Source organism: Pinus tabuliformis, chromosome 6 (assembly GCF_031772625.1).
Source record: "Pinus tabuliformis cultivar Carrire ecotype Pingquan chromosome 6, CPIR1, whole genome shotgun sequence".
In the NCBI taxonomy this organism is placed as follows: domain Eukaryota; kingdom Viridiplantae; phylum Streptophyta; class Pinopsida; order Pinales; family Pinaceae; genus Pinus; species Pinus tabuliformis.
Genome location: NC_142292.1, coordinates 483,202,418 through 483,214,434, shown reverse-complemented (window position 1 = coordinate 483,214,434; position 12,017 = coordinate 483,202,418).

The window sequence follows — 12,017 nt, the reverse complement described above, 5'->3', positions numbered from 1 at the left end:
TGCCAATATAACCTTAGATCTCATAGCAAAAAGTCGGGGTGCTCCAAGGAACTTCTGGATCCTGTTGGAGGTTTGGGCACTGAAACTCCAAAATCATACCCAAAAAAGAGCAGAGGAAGAAAATCTAATTTGTCAAAAACACAAGCTAAAGCCGTTTTTGATGTAGCAGATGGAAAACAAATGACAATTCCCGGGGCGCTTAGAGCAACAAAACCCCCAAAATCGGTTATAAAATGATTTGCCTTTCTTGGAACTGCAGGGGGTTAGCTAGTAAACCTAAAAAACTAGCCTTAAAAGACCTTATTGCTCGAAACAATCCTGACATAGTTTTCCTTCAAGAAACTCTGGGGAAAAGTATGGATGTTGAATCCTCTTTGGCTTCTCTCCTCCCAGGATGGGTATTCATAGCTGCAGACGCTTGTGGGCATTCAGGAGGTCTAGCCATGGGGTTTAAAAAGGGAAGATTGAAGGTTTTAAGCTCCTGGGGCCTCCCAAATGTGCTGGGATTGGAGGTGATATCTCCGGATTTTGACATCCCTCTCCTATTTGTAAATGTCTACGGTCCTTGTCAAGGGCGGGCCTCTTTCTGGAACGACCTTCTCACAAAAGATTTGTTAAAAGACAGAAATCTTATCATCGGGGGAGACCTAAATTTCTCTTTAGGAATGGCTGAAGCATGGGGGCCTCTTGCGAGGGAGGATCCATTGACTGATTTCTTCTCAAATATTATTTTCTCGCATCATCTGATTGATGTCAATATCATAAAAGCCAAACCTACTTGGAGGAATAGAAGAACGGGGGAAGACAGAATAGCGAAAAGACTAGATCGTTTCCTTATAAATGAAAGATTGACTTCCAGTATTCCTCTGTTCCGTCAATGGGTGGGGGATGGAGGGAATTCAGATCATTTTCCAATTTTTCTGGAGTTTTCTAAACCTCCACCAAAGCCTGCGGCGCCCTTCAAATTCAATGCTTCCTGGCTTCAGGAGGAATCTTTCACAAAGCTCTTTAACGAGACCTGGAGACATGCAAGACGGGAGGATTCAATGAATAAAGCTGGCCTTTTCTTGGAGAACCTTAAAAGACTGAAAAAAGCTACTATTGAATGGGCTGCAGATAGAAGGAAAAAGCAAGTGGAAGAATTAGTGAGAATTGATGAGGCATTAGGGCCTCTAGAAGATCCAGAAAACGATTCCTACTCATCTCAGGAGGCGAAAGAAAGTATTCTGGTTCTGGAAAAGAAAAGGGCAAAGATTCTGTTGGATAGAGAAGAGGAGTGGAGATTAAAAAGCAGGGCTATATGGTTGAAAGCAGGGGACGAAAATACCAAGTTTTTCCATAACTATGCAAAAGGGAGGAAGAATGCAAACACGATATGGAAGCTAAGAGATGCTGAAGGCAGAGAGGCTTCCTCTTTTGAGGAACTGTCCTCTATGGGGAAATCACACTTCCACTCACTCTTCTCGGACCCGGGGGATATTACATTGCCCGAAATCATCAGAACTGCCCAGGCTTTCCCTAGGTTTGTGGAGGAGGAGGATGCGGATGATCTTTTCAGAGAAGTGACAAAAGAAGAAGTAGAAAGTGTAATAAAGGCTATGCCAAGAGACAAAAGTCCAGGCCCCGATGGATGGACAATAGAACTTTTTACACATTTCTTTGAATCAATTGGGGCTGAGCTTACTGAAGTAGTCGAAGAATCAAGGGTAAAAGGGGAAATTTATGGTCCTTTCAATGCAACGTTCATAGCACTTATCCCAAAAACAGAAGATCCTGGTTCTTTTGAAGATTTCAGGCCTATCTCTCTGTGCAATACCATTTATAAGATTATTGCTAAGATCATTGCAGTTCGCCTGAAACCCTTTTTATCTGGATGCATTTCTAAGGAACAATTTGGTTTCTTAGATGGGAGACAAATACATGAAGCAATAGGGGTAGCCCAAGAAACTATCCACAGTTTAAGACAAGCAAACAAAAAAGGGGCAGTACTAAAAATAGATCTATCAAAAGCTTATGACAGAGTCAGGTGGATGTATTTAAAGCTGCTGCTGACACATTTGGGTTTTCAGGTGGGTTTCATAAACTGGATCATGGGATGTGTCACCAATGTAAACTTTGCTGTTTTGATTAATGGAGCTGCCTCTAAATTCTTTAGAAGTCAAAGAGGTTTGCATCAAGGATGTCCACTTTCTCCCTTGCTCTTTCTACTAGCAGCGGAAGGATTGAGCAGGCTTATGACAAAGGCAAAACAAGCAGGTTTGGTAAAAGGTTTGGAAGTTGCTGTCAACCTGTTTATTACTCATCTGCTCTTTGTTGATGATATACTGCTTTTTACTAATGGGAACATAAATGAAATTTTAGAAATAAAGCACATTCTTGATCTGTTTCTAAAGGCAACAGGGCTTCAAATAAATGAGAGGAAGTCTCAACTTATTTTTGAAGGGTTCAACAGACAGGAGGAGAATCTGATTGCAGGCCAGCTGCCTTTTGGCACATGTAATATGGAGCAGCCCTTCAAATACCTGGGTTTTTGGCTAAAACCATCTTCTTACAGAAAGCAAGACTGGAATTGGCTTATAGCGAAGATTGAACAAAAAATAACCCATTGGAGTTATAAGTGGCTCTCAAGGGCGGGTAGGCTTACTTTGGTAAAGGCGGTCCTCCAGGCTATTCCGGTATTCTGGGCTGCTCTGACTTGGATTCCAAAAGGAACTCTTCACAAAATCAAGCAGATATGCAGTAGGTTCTTATGGTCTGGATCAAAGGAAGACTCTGTACTCCCATGGGTGGCATGGGACAAAATAGCAAGACCAAAGGATTGGGGTGGTTGGGGATTGAAAAGCCTCACAGATTTCAGCTTGGCACTAGCTGCAAAATCAGGTTGGCGGGTTATCACTATGGAAAACCTTTGGACAAAGGTGGTAAGGCGGAAGTACATCGACCCCACACCCCTGGAAGATTGGGTCAGAAAGCCAAATAAAAAAGGAAGAAGCTGTTCCGTGATTTGGAAAGCCACTACGGAGGCCTTTAGGATAATTGAACAAGGGTTAGCTTGGAGAGTGGGGAATGGAGAAAATGTTAGGATTGGAAGGGATCCTTGGGTTGGGTGTAACGAGGGTTTTGCTCTCTCCCCTGGTTTACTAAATCATCTGGATGAGATAGGTATCAGGAACCTAAGGCAGATAGCATCCTTGGATCAGTACTCCATTTGGGGTCAGGTTTGGAGGACTGAGGTCGAGATTGGAATTGATCCTGTTTGGAGGGAGGAATGGCAGGCATTCATCCAAGAACTTAGAAGATCAAATATAAGAATTTCGGACAGATCTGATACACTGGTTTGGGCACATGCAGAGACTGGCTCATATTCACCAAAAGCCGGTTACAGTTTTCTGATGAAGAACAAAGGATGGAACCCGCCAGTCTGGTGGTCAAAACCTTTATTTAAGTTAAAATGCCCCAAAAAAGCAAGAATTTTTTTCTGGTGTGCCTTAAATCAAAAGATCCCTACATGGGAAGTTTTGCAAGCACGTTTCAAACAAGGTCCGGGGAGATGCCCTTTGTGTTTTGCAGAATCTGAATCCATCTCTCATCTGTTCATCTTTTGCCCTTTCACCAAACAGGTATGGGCTGAAGTGGAAAGACTGATCAATATAAAAATCAGATGGGAAGGTGACTGTTTACTCACAGCAAGGGAATCATGGTGGAATCGCTTTCAAGAGAAGAATTTAAGAAACTTACCACCCATTGTCTGCTGGGGTATCTGGATTACTAGAAACCGAAGCATTTTTCGTGAGCAGTTGACTCCGGGGACAGCCATAGCCATCCAAAGCAGTGCCATCCTTGACAGTATTCCTATCAAGGAGGCCCCCACAAATGCTGCCCCGCGGAAGGAACCAAGCATCAGAGAAGGGATCCCGTGGGCTTTCTTTGATGGGGCCGCCCAAAACGATTACACAGGGGCCGGATTGTGCATTCACCTCAGTAGCACTCATTCTCTCAAAGCCTCGGTGGGAATTGGAAGGGGGACAAATAACTTTGCTGAACTCACTGCCCTTAAACTTCTCCTATGTTGGCTTGTTCAAAAACATATCCTCACAGTTCAGATTTTCGGTGACTCGTTAAATGTCATAAACTGGGTATTGGGGAAGTATAGATGCCAAAATTACTTGTTATTGCCTTTACTTGAAGAGATCCAAACTTTAAAATAGCAGTTTAATGTTTTCTCAATTGCTCACATATACAGGGAATTCAATGAGGAAGCGGATAGATTTTCTAAAGAAGGCTTGCGGCAGCCTGTGGGTGTTTGGAGCATAACAGAACAGGAAAACGATGAGATCCGTGTGTCGGATCAAGCTCCAAATATATAATCTGTCTATGAAGATGCTCCAGTATTTAACTGTTATTATCCCGCTAGCGAAAGAATGTGATATTCTCTCAAACAGACTTCACTCCTATGTTTTTTGTTTTGATTTCAAAAATATGCTCTGGTTTAAAGAGCGAACTACATGCTGATCAAACCTTTCATGGTTTTGATCCTGGGCTGTTTTCCATATGTATGGAAGCCCAGGAAGATCTACGGCCTCGTTTTTTTGCTGTGACATGCACTTCAGGTATGGCTGAAAAAGCCGATCTCATTTTGAATTTTGTTGAGTCCTAAAGGGACGTAAAACACTTCAAACAGAGGAGCCCCGGCTCCTAAACAGACAGGTTAAGCAGAATGTTTAACTCAAACGTATTGTAACTTTTTTATATCTTATAAGAAAGTTCGTTTTTTCCTTGGAAAAAAAAAAAATAATTATACCAAGATTTTTTTTGAATTGAAGAAGTTATCAAAATGCTCTACAACCCTAACAAACCTGAGACTCTACCATGCCCTAACCTAAGCCAGAAACCTGCTTTCCTGATGGTTCCAGTAGCGCAACCTGCCTATGGGCCGCAAGACAGGTGGGATGATAGAGGAAGTTGGAGGGGGAGAGATCCCCTCATACCGGGACACTGCAGTAGGTGATTCTCCCATAAACCAAACACCCAGTCGCAAGCCCAAGAAACAAACTAGACAAATGGCCTTGTCCTCGGGGCGCATTAGTAGGCTCAAAGCAGAGGAAAATGCCTACCATGTGCAGCAGAGAAACTGAGATTCATCATCCCGATGAACAAATTGGAAAGATATAGAAGCTTCATGAAGGACCACGCACTGATCTGCAAGTTCATAGGAGTGTGGCCAATGGAGAAAGACCTCATCAAGTAGATGCAACAAAAATGGAAGTCCAAGGGCCATATCGAACTCAAGCTAGGAGCTAGAGGCTTCTTTACAGTAACCCTCTCAAACCTGCAAGATAAAGAAAGAATATTCGAAAATGGCCCCTACTTCCATTATAATGCTAGTCTGTTCATGCAATATTGGGAGGAATGTTATGACCCCAACAAAGAGAGATTCCTAGCATCCCTTGTATGGGTAAGACTATTTTTCCTCCCAATGGACTTCTGGAATCCATAAATATTAGAGGGCATTGGGAATATGATAGGAGAATTTTTCAAAATAGCAAAAACAACAAAGAGGTTGATACACATCCTATGCGAGAATATGTGTATATATGAACATAGCCGAACCCATACTCGAATCAGTGGAGCTAGAATACCATGAGGATGTCTGGCAGCAGACCCTAGACTATGAGCATATTCCATTCAGATGTCGAAGGTGACATGAATATGGCCATTTATTCAAGGAATGCCCACTGAACTAGGAAGAGATGGAGAACAAGGACAAGTAGCAGAAGACCCCACAGGAAGGAAATGAAGGGTTCCAAGAAGTTAAAACTAAGAGGAGGCAACCAAAGGGACTCCATAACCTAGAAAAAGAAACCCAAGCCCAGTCGAGTAGTAAAAACATATATGAAGTATTACAGGTGGAAGAAGAAGAGGAAAACGAGACTCAACCCGTGGATTGTCAGGAAAAAGTAAAAGAGAGAAACTCCAGTCAAGCAAAAACAACACCCAGGTGGAAATCCAAAAGAGAACTCACAGAAAAAGATGAACATGTAGGGATGGAAACCACTATAATGGAAATTGACCCAAGAAAGGGGGAGGAGCTTCGTATGGAAGAAGAAGTCCTTAAGATATTTCTGAATGAATGGAGACACTTAGATGAAATATTCATCTCGAATGACTAAAAGAAACTGTACAAAGAGACTTTTCAACAATACCAAGCTAAGCAAGGACATCGACAGGTCGAGATCGTAGAAGAACTAGGAATGCACCAGGAAAATCCCCAGGAGTACCAAAACAAAGAAAAAGGGGGGAAGAAAAGAGGTTGTAGAAACCTACAAGAATCAATACAAATAATGGGTGAAATGTTGGTGAACACAGGCAGGGTGATACCACTATTAGAGGTGTACCAAAACTAAATAAAGTTTCCCAATGATAGTAATATCCTGGAACATAAGAGGCCTAAACAACAGAGGAAAACAAAGATACTTAGTGGATGGTCCAAGTCCGGGTGTGACAAAGGACCTTTCCAAGACGTTTTACTTTCGTGATGTGTTAAATTTCATTTTTAAAAGAACATAAGTGAATATATCTACATGTTGTAAAGAAGAGGAACATGTCAATCATCAACACATGAAAACATAAGTCATTGATAACAGAGTTCGTCCAAGAGGGACTACGTCTCTAGGCCCCGGTGTCAAGATGGTGTATGCTGCTGCATTAAGTGTTGTCAATAGTGATGATGTACATAAGAGGTGATGTCGCTATCATACAAGGAAAATGACCTCACGCAGGAGTGGCTCCAAGAGATGTTCAGCTACAGGAACTCTCAGTCAAAAGACTCCTATCAGTATGACATAAAACTCATGCATGATGATCATCCTGCCAACATGGCATAAAAGGGATCTCAATGCAAACATGCATGATGACACATGAGTATCCCATCAACATACGACAAAGGGATCTCAAAACACAACATGACGAATCATGACAACAAGTACATCACACAAATGATTCCACATCACATCAAGCAGGAATCATGAAAACGAGTAAGAAACAGTATCCCACATCAAGCATCAAACAAGCATATGTGCAGCATAATGCATAGCAAAAGAAGTACATGAACACACTGCATATACCTCATATACAGGGGCCATCTGAAAAAGTGGATGTCAAACTACTGAAGCTAGCCATACCATCAATCTTGCGGCGTCAAATCTCATGGAAATCGTTGCTCGCACATGAACGCTGACACCTGCATTCCACTTAGAAAAGTGGCCGAAAAATAGAATGAGAAAATGGAAAATATGAATGCACCATCAGATTTGTGGCATCGAATACTGCAAAATCGACTGTCAAATTTCTGAATTCTGAGAAAATGAAAATCTCGGGCTTAAGGAATCTTTTAGATTCCCCCTAGATTCCTCAAAGATTCCCTCCTCTGGGTTCTCTGCAAATTTTTTGCTCATATCAAGAAATTGACTATGCCATCGGGTTTTTGTCGCCGAGAAGTGTAGGATTGACATAAAATTTGTCCAATTTGGACACTGCAAAAATTTCACCCTGCTGAGAATTTTGCCCAATCATGGTTCCACTTGCAAATAAATTAATTAAAAAATTTGCCTCAATTTCCGTGCCCGCTCCTGGTTCCTCCATGCCTGGCACACTTGGAAAAATGAAGGTTTATATACATTGTCTTGGGTAGATTATTCAATAAAGTGGTTGTAGATGAGTTGGTTTGGAATCTTGAATTGGGTGGAGGAGGTTGGGTGGTCAAATCCCAACTCCTCCCCTTTTCTAACCACAAATTCATTTACTATACCCACATTTTGATTTTTTTTTACAGCCGCATTAATTTTTGATGTGGTCGGGTCTACCTTGTGCGACCTGCCCCTTAACCTCCATCGTACAAATGTGTTAGATGGGGGTTGTTTTATATTAATGGTTGGTTACGGTGGTTGTACATGGTATATGGTACATTTCATGGGGCCGCTGCATGGTGGCGGGCCAACCCACGTGGCCGGCACAGGCTCGGTACCTGCCAGCCTCCCATTTATGTGGCATATGGTAATGATTTTGGGGGTGTGGGCTGGGTCCACCGGAGGTGGCCCGCGCCCACCCCATATATTAATATATATATGCAACGAGAGTTTGGTTGGAGGTCTGGTGGGGTCATGGTTGCCGGACTATTTAAATATTTTTTTCGTTATTCGGTGCAGGGTTGAAGGAGGGCCGACAGGGGTCATGGCTTGCCACCTCATATTATATATATATATATATATATATATATATATATATATATATATATATATATATATATATATATATATATATATATATATATAGATATATATATGAGGTGTTTTTTCAAACCTTTAGAAAATAAGGGCTATTGGGAAAATTAACGAGGCCACAATTTTGACCACTTTCGGGAGCTAGGTTTCTTGCCTCAGGGTTAGTCAAATTGTAGGACACTTAAACTTGTCCCACAACCCAACTTTGACCAAAACTTTGACCTGCTCATTCGCCCTCATACGAGCTCGGATTGATGAACTGTTCACACTATTGCAATCAAGATGACGAGATCTACGCTCTGGTCCTGGTTCGAAATCATTATGATCACTTTGATTTTCAAGCTTCCATAAGCCCTCTTTGTCCTGTGTGTGTCTCTAGAGCCACCTAGATCAATCCTCCCCACTGAGGAGCTTTTGGTCCTCCAAAATCATGAAAAATAATTTGCAACGTCTCTGTCCCTTGTCCGCATCACAAGCGTCCTGAAAAGGTATCGCTTCTATCTCCTTCACCTTTGTTCTTCGGAGCCTTAAGCGATGAGCTAACACCTGCTCTCTGCAACCTGTAGTACATTGTTTTGCAAATTACATGCTTGACTTTCATGACCAACTAATGACCCAAGCATCCCACACTTGCCACAAGTTCATAACACATACTTGGTGGTCAAGTTTACATGGAAACAATACCCCAACTATGAAAAACAAGGCCAACATATCATTGTTGCTCCAACAAGTGACGAAACACATCATCACTACATCACATGATTTACAAAAACAAGTCCAAACACTATTGTTTCTTTGACAAGTGATGGAAAAATGATATCACTTTCACAGTTTATCATGCAACACAAAATAAGACCAGACATCATTGTTGTTGAACAAGTGATAGAAAACACATCATTACCTTTACATTTTAAAATGCAACAAATGATTTACAAAAGCATGACCATGACAAGCTAACATATCTAGAAACCATTTTTCACTTATCACTGTGAATGGGTCATCCCCCTGTGGTGGTGTTACTTGTCGAATAATCGTTTCACCTAGTTCATGCACCGATGCTTTGTCTTTAAGGCGCTACTCTGGATGGAGCCTCCAACATGTGGCTCTTTGATGGCCACTCCTATCGCAATGACTACAATAGAACTTTTTCCTCCAAGCCTACTTAACATGTTTCTTTACCTGCTGTTATTCTTTTCCAACACTTAGAAAATGTATGGTTATGTAATCCACAAAACATACATGTTTTTCAATCCCATTTCTTACGTTCATCTTTAAAAACATGATTATAATCGAAATGAACATTCGAATATTGAAATTGGTTGTACCTTTGCTTGCTGTCTCTGATGTAATTATGGCAATGAGAGCTTACCTCAGCTCTTTCCCTACAATGGACACTGCCATGGGATGATGGGGATGTGTTCCCATCATTCTCTTTCCTCGAGAATTTTTTACGATGCCTCGGAAGCATATGACACCTTCGAGCATTCTCCCTTGGTATATCTCAAACCTGCAAATTGAGGTCTCTGCACAACCTCCAATGGTTGAGTGATGCCTTGGTTATTAACACCAAGTTCTTCTTCCTCCTTACGCCTCGTCCTGCTAAGGAGCATCATGTTTGCCCCTATAATTGGGATCTCCACATCTCCAATAGAAATCATACTATCTGACAACAAAACCAAAAGGAAATCAACATCTTTTACCTCCTCTGTCGATTTGGAAAGAAATGATGAGGGCTTCTCATCATTTGTTGTTGGTGGTTCGTTAGCTGTTGCGACACATTCCCCAACTTCCTTTCTGACATACCCAGGTCCTGTATGATGGGGTAATTCTTCTACTTTGATGGGGTTGACAATGCCTTGGCCATTAATTCCCAAGCCTTTTCCTTCATACCCCATTCTCTTCAACAGTTTGGAGCCAATCCCTATGGTATGATTTTCAAAAACAACGAAATCATCATCAGGGCACATACATGAATTCAAAGCAAACTATGTTTCTCCTCTTTCTCTTAATGTAGATGAATCTTCAATTCAACGTTCTCTATTTGAAGATTTTCGGTTGTTGTGCTTCAGTTCTTCCAGGGCCTCTTCCATGGCTCGCAACTGAAGCTGCAATTGCTCCTTTTCCTCTGTCTCTTTCTGTAGATTTTCATACATGATTTCCACCCTTTTGGAAATTTTGGGCATGGTCTCGTACATCACTTTTTCATCCTCTATCGTTGCACGTTCCATCGTTCACCCTTGCAATGCACTTCCACGCAAAGATCGCTCTAAGACCACTTGATCCAAGTTTGGGTGTGACAAATGACCCTTCCAAGATCTTTTACTTTCGTGATGTGTTAAATTGCATTTTCAAAAGAGCATAAGTGAATACATCTGCATGCTGTAAAGAAGAGGAATATGTCAATCATCAACACATGAAAACATAAGCCGTTGATAATGGAGTTCGTCTATGAGGGACTACGTCTCCAAGGCCTGGTGTTAAGATGGTGTAGGCTGTTGCATTAAGTGTTGTCAATAGTGATGATGTACATAAGAGGTGATGTCGCTATCATACAAGGAAAATGCCCTCACGCAAGAGTGGCTCCAAGAGATGTTCAGCTACAGGAACTCTCAGTCAAAAGACTCCTATCAATATGACATAAAACTCATGCATGATGATCATCCCGCCAACATGGCATAAAAGGGATCTCAATGCAAACATGCATGATGACACATGAGTATCCAATCAACATATGACAAAGGGATCTCAAAACACAACATGACAAATCATGACAACAAGTACATCACACAGATGATTCCACATCACATCAAGCAGGAATCATGAAAACAAGTAAGAAACAAGATCTCACATCAAGCATCAAATAGGGGTCTGTGCAACACAATGCATAGTAAAAGAAGTACATGAATGCACTGCATATACCTCACATCCAGGGGCCATCTGAAGAAGCAGATGTCAAACTGTTGAAGCTGGTCGTACCATCAATCTTGCGGCGTCGAATCTCATAGAAATGGTTGCTCGCACATGAATGCTAACACTTGCATTCCACTTAGAAAAGTGGACGAAAAATAGAATGAGAAAGTGGAAAATCTGAATGCACCATCAGATTTGTGGCATCGAATAGTGCAAGATCGACAGTAAAATTTCTAAATTCTGAGAAAATGAAAATCTAGGGCTTAAGGAATCTTTTAGATTCCCCCTAGATTCCTCAAAGATTCCCTCCTTTGGGTCCTCTGCAAATCTGCTGCTCAGATCAAGAAACTGATTGTGTTATCGGGTTCATGTCATCGAGAGGTGTAGGATCGACATAAAATTTGTCCAATTTGGATACTACAAAAATTTCACCCTCCTAAGAATTTTGCCCAATCATGGTTCCACCTGCGAATAAATTAATTAAAAAATTTGCCTTGATTTTTGTGCCCGCTCCTGGTTCCTCCATTCCTGGTGCACTGGGAAAAATGAAGGTTTATATACATTGTCTTGGGTGGATTATTCAATAAAGTGGTTGTAGATGAGTTGGTTTGGAATCTCGAATTGGGTGGAGGAGGTTGGGTGGTCAAATCCCAACTCCTCCCCTTTTTTAACCACGAAATCATTTACTATACCCACATTTTGAATTTTTTTGATAGCCACATTAATTGTTGACGGGGTCAGGTTTGCCTTGTGCGGCCCGCCCCTTAACCTCCATCGTTCAAATGTGTTAGATGGGGGTTGTTTTATATTAATGGTTGGTTATAGTGG